This window comes from Jaculus jaculus, chromosome X (assembly GCF_020740685.1).
Source record: "Jaculus jaculus isolate mJacJac1 chromosome X, mJacJac1.mat.Y.cur, whole genome shotgun sequence".
Taxonomy (NCBI): domain Eukaryota; kingdom Metazoa; phylum Chordata; class Mammalia; order Rodentia; family Dipodidae; genus Jaculus; species Jaculus jaculus.
Window position 1 is genome coordinate 9,997,036 of NC_059125.1, and position 6,000 is coordinate 10,003,035.

The following is a 6,000-nucleotide window of genomic DNA, read 5'->3' on the forward strand; positions in this document are numbered from 1 at the left end:
TTTAATAACTACTCTGGCATACATACTTGGGGCTGTTTTTGATTGAATGGGTACAGTGTTTAGTTAACTTTTAGAATCTATCTGTATTTTATTCTACTCAGCCTACTTGAATACTCCCATAGCAGGGAAACTCAACCCCTAGGAGCACCTTTGTAGATACTCTGAGAGTCTTAAGAGCCACACCTAACACCTTAAGCTCCTACCCTGAAAATATAGAACATCAAATCAATTGATACAGCTAAGAATACCCAGCTAGCTAGAAAATCCAAGCATTAACTTAATCCAAGATGCAAAAATATATACATTATAACATAAGAAACAATAAAAATCAAGATGATATAAATCCACCTAAAAGTATTAATGCATCAGAAATGACCTCCAGTGAGAATGAGTTAGAGGAAATGCCTGAGAAAGATTTCAAAAGAATGATTGTAAATATCCTTTCCCTGCTTCTGGTCACCTTTTCATCCTGTCTTGTGGTCTCCAAATCTCTAAGCATAGGCCATCCTCAGTCACACATCCCATTATATACATGCATACAAACATTAAAGGTTAGGATCCAGAGATGACAGAGAATATGCAAATTTTGTCTCTCAGGGCTTATATTACCTCACTTAGTATAATTCAATTTCATTCATTTCCCTATAAATTTCATAACTTCATTTTTCTTTATAGCTCTTTACCCTCATCATCATCTTCATCACTGAAGCTATTGCTTTTGAGCATACTAGAAGTTTTACCTTGATCATCATTTTTAATCAAATCATCATTCTTAGAAGATGTTCATATCATAAATACCATAAATACAGGACTCACCTGATACAGTGAAGCTGTTAAATAACAGGGCTGCATTCAAATCTTGATCTATCAGTGCTGCAGTCTATGGTGTCTCTACTTTATGTGCTTTCCTAAGTTTACATAGAAACTTACTGTGTACTTTTTCCAATGAACACATTCTTAAATTGGTAGAAAACACCAAATTTACTATCATATAGCCATTTATATGTGTATATAGTTATTAATGTTAATTCTATTTATATAATTGCACACTAGATCTTTAGAATTTTTCTTCTTACAAAATTTAAAATTTTCACCACATTTCTCCTTCCTCTTTTGTCCCAGGTAGCCACCATTCTCTGTTTTGCTTTGAGTTTTTCTGCTTCCATTACTCTATATAAGTAGAAAGACACATTGTTTTTACTTTAGTTACTAGTTTATCTCTCTTAACATAATGACCTTAAGGTTCATCCATGTGGTACCACATGATAGGATTCTCAGAAGTAGTATTGTTGGGTCATATGAAAATTTTATTTTTTATTTGATGGAAGGCCTTCCATACAATTTTCCTCAGCAGCTGTACCCTTTTGCATTCCTTCTTGGTGAATATATATATATATATATATATATATATATATATATATATGGATTTTCGAGGTAGGTTCTCACTGTAGCCCAGGCCATCCTCCTACCTCTGCGTCCCGAGTGCTGGGATTAAAGGCTTGTGCCATCACGCTGAGCCTTGGTGAATATTTTTGAATCAGTGTAAACCTGGATGGTTTTACTTCCATGGATAACTAATGATTTTAAAATCCCAGTCGATACTATATCTCGATTAACTAAATGAAAATGCACACCAGATCATAGAACATAAAAATTATAAGACTCTAAAATTTAAAGTACCTCTGTTTCATGGAGATATTTATAAACATAATAAAACATATAACCTTACTATGTCACCTTGTAAAGTCTCTTCTTGCATCTATTGAAGTAAAGAAAAATGGTATCAAATTATAAATAAGCGTATGACTCAAATCCATAATATATATGCAATATTCATTACCTCCAATCCATGTAGAGCTTTTTAGAACAGACCAAACTTTGGCTCAAGTCACCAATCATTCAACAGTGACCTAAATCAGTAGAATCATAAGTTGAGACTGTTAAGCGCCTAAATGTCCTCTAAATAAAATTCAAGCAATTTGTGTCTAAAACTGATCCTTGACCTACTGCTGTGGCCATTTGATCTCAAGGATCAATTGTATTAGAGTCTTCTTTTTTCATTTCTGAATCGATATTTTTCATTCATTTTAAAGGAGCCATTCTTTAAACAGATCTTGCTGACACGGTCAATGAATCTTTGGCATTGGTTCAGCTTGCAGGCAGCTAAGAGCCTACACAGATGACATCAGCTACTCTGTCTTCCCTGACACTGCATTTGCCCTCATCACTCACTGCATCTTAAACAGCTATCTGGACTTTCTTTAAGTATATACACTTTCTGTGTAACTCTTCTGGAAGGTATGGAATATGAGAGGAGAAACATTTGGAATAACGTGTTTCTTATTTAATTGACAGCAGTTATAACCAAGCAATTTTGCCATAGTGTGAAGATGAAAAGAATAACTAGAATTGATAATTGATTTCAGTTTTTTCATATCCTTTTATCTGATAAGTTGTAAAAATCCTGAACAAATAATTAGGGAAGGGAAGATTGGCATGGAGCAATAGCCTGAGCTTAATAACAGCAAATATAGGGGTAGGAGTTTAGAAACTGGAGGAATCTATTCTCCACCTTTACAAAGATACACTTAACATTCTATAATCTAATGTTTGGAGAAGACTTAAGTCTGTAGGATATAACTGTGGCTTTATACCATAAGGCTAAAAGCAAAAGCTCATTCACGTAGGGTGTAAAATTGGTTTCATATTGAATGTCAACACTGGAGTTGTGTTCAAATGCTACCTGCATCCTTAAATGATTGGGTGACAGTTCTGTCATGAATCTTTTTCACAACCTGGCAAAGGAAGCCAACCTTGCAATTAGCTGTCTTGTTTCTCCTACTGTTGGATAAAGGATTAGGTGTGGTTATTCCCAAGTCAACATCAGCTGATACCTTAAGTATATGTGATAAAGAGGCAGTGGTAGGAATATTGTCATGAGTTCTAGGCCACCCTGACACTGACTACATAGTGATTTCCAGGTCAGCCTGAGATAGAGTGAGACCCTAGCCCCCCTACCCCCCCAAAAAAACCAAAAAAACCCCAAAATAATAGATTATTTGAAAAGCTCATGAATTTAGGTGTCAATAATGAACAATGTCAAATCACAATGCAACTTATGTTTTATGAATATTTATTTATTTGCAAAAGGAGAGAAAGAGAGAGAATAAGAATGGGTACACCAGAGCCTCTAGACACTACAAATGAACTCCAGATGTGTGCCTCACTTTGTGCATCTGTCTTTATGTGGGTGCAGGAGAATTGAACCCAGGTTGTTAGGCATTGCAGGCAACTGCCTTAACCACTGAGCAATCTATTCAGCCCAATGGAGCAATTTCTTAAATATTAAGTTTTTATTCATTTGTGACACTTTCATGAATGTGTATAATATATTTTGATCTTATTCTACCAATAACCTTCTTACTTTCTCCCTATCCCACTAACACCCTTCTTCTTCCCCATAAGCCCCTATCTTACTTTCATACCTTTTTTTGACCCACTGAGTTCAATTCCTTGCATGATCATGGATGGGGAATTACTTACGGTAGAATATGTTACTTACCAGTGGCTACACCACTGGTGAACCTGACTTTCCCTCTCCTAGCCACCGTTAGTTGTTATTAGCTACTCTGGGAGGATTGGTGTCTCGTATATCCTGCCCCAATCAATAGTGAGATATTGAAAGGTTCAATTGTTGCAGGAAACCACTGTTGCTATGAGTTCCCGAGGACAACAGCCATGTTGTATCAAGAATACAGCACTCCACAGCTTTCCTTCTCAGCCACCTGCTCTTGCATTCTTTCCACCCCCTTTTAGTTGAGATTTTCTGAGTCTTGAATTGGATGATTTAGATGTTTTGTTTGAGGCTGAACACACAGTAGTCAAATATTCTCAACAATTTTTCCACCTACACATTTTTGCATTAACCTCTGTCAATTGTAGTAAGAAACTTTTGTGTTCAATGCTACAAGTAGTACTAATCTATGGGAACAAATACAGATATTGAGAAGTCAGTTTACTATCAATTTCCATACTCTCTCATCATTAACTAATGACATGTTGTTGCTTTGCACAAGTGCCAGTCTGCAGACCTATTATATCTGAGGCAGTTCTGGCAAACTATAGTCTGCAAATTGAATCTTGTTCAATGTCTATTTTTGCAAATCTTGTTTTCTTGGCACACTTCCACATCCATTCTCTTGAGATATGGTCTATGGCTGCTTTCATTGCTGCAATGGCAGAGTTGAGTTGTGACACAAACACTTTGGTGCCCAAAATATTTACGAAGCTGACCCTTTATGAAAACTTTTGTCCACCCTGGTTATAGGAAACAGAAAATAAGGGAGCTGGATTCATTTGCTAAGGCCCTTTCAAGCACAAATAGATAATAATTCTGCCAAGATGCCTGGTTACAGGAAAATTGGTTGTCTGACCCTGAAAGAGAAATAGCCAGAAATGCTGTCTTTCTCAGTGAATTAGATGTCCTCTTAAAGGTATTTTATTACAGATTGAAATATTTTGTTATTTTTCCAACCTTTTATATTTCTAATAGTCTACTGTATTCCATCTAAGGTACTCTGATTACATATATAATTGCATGTTTCATCAGTTAGGGTCATTTCCCAGAATTCTAGCTACCTCTTTGTTAAGTTCCTAGAAATATATACTCTCTAAGTTTGTGATTTCCAAAATCTAGCATACTCCTAAGTAATTATTAAGTCTCTCTATTTAGCCACCAAGGTCTTTCTAGAGTCAACTGCATTTTAGTGGCAGTACTTTTGGTAACTCCTTCAGTTGCAAGCTGCGGTTATATCTCCATTTAGTACTTTGGTTCTAAGCTCACAGAGAATGCCAACCTTGAAGATACTGACTGACCAACATAGCTTGTTTTTTAGTAAGTGGACTTCTTACTAGTCGTCTTTAGACTCAATCAGACTAAATGTTCCAATTAATCAGCATCTCTGAAAGCCTCAGCCTCTGAGGTGGAGATGGACACAATCCAAACCAATACTCTTTATAGGCAGGTTAATCTAACATACGAGGAAGATGAAGGAACAGGGTTATGCAAGCCTACTTTATTACCTCATGCCTGATGGATGAGTCATTCTTGGATGGAGAGGCCATGAAGACTGGACTCATGAATTTCCCTCTACATAAAGGAAACATCAGACACAGAGAGAAACAAATACTACTAATGCCAACATAACTCAGCATGGAACCTCTTCAATGACTCACTTTACCATTTATTCTGCAGCGAAAATGAAGATGCATTTGTTAATTACTTACTAGAACTACAAAGTTCAGTCAATATTTTTTATAGTGTTGAACTATGCTTTTTTTTATCTCAGATATCTCTTGAAATATTTCTCCTTCACCTTTCCTATCACATATGCCTCAATTCAGGCTCTAAACAAAACACAATTAAAGTATATTTCCTGTAACAGACACATTTTCCCATATCACATTAGCCTGGCTACACCACTTCTGCAGTAGGGAGATTCCTGTATCCTAAAGTTATTCAGCCTAAAAGAACAAGTTTCCCTTGTCTTTTCTGCCCTAGAGTCCTAGTGAGCCTTTCTAACCAGCTGAAAGTACTGAGGAGTAAATATCTCGTAGTAATCTTCAAGTGAAAAGTCTGTGGATAAATTTTGTAGTCAATAGCCCCTCCTCCTCCACTTCAGAACAATTCTGAGAAACATTTTATGAATATTCAGAAAGTGTCTGTTGTGTTTATAAACCCAAGCTACTCATGGATGGATCTGGAAAGGATTATACTAAGTGAGGTAACCCAGACCCAGAAAGCCAAATGTCACATGTTCTCCCTCATATGTGGATTCTAGTTACAAATAACTAGACTTTTGTGTGAGTAGGAAGAAAATTCAGTAGTATAGGCCAGTAAGCTAGAAATGAGATATAAAGGGAACAGAAAGGGAAGGAGGGGGGACTTAATAAGATGGTATTGTATCTATGTAAGTAAAAGAACAGATTAATGGGGGTGAA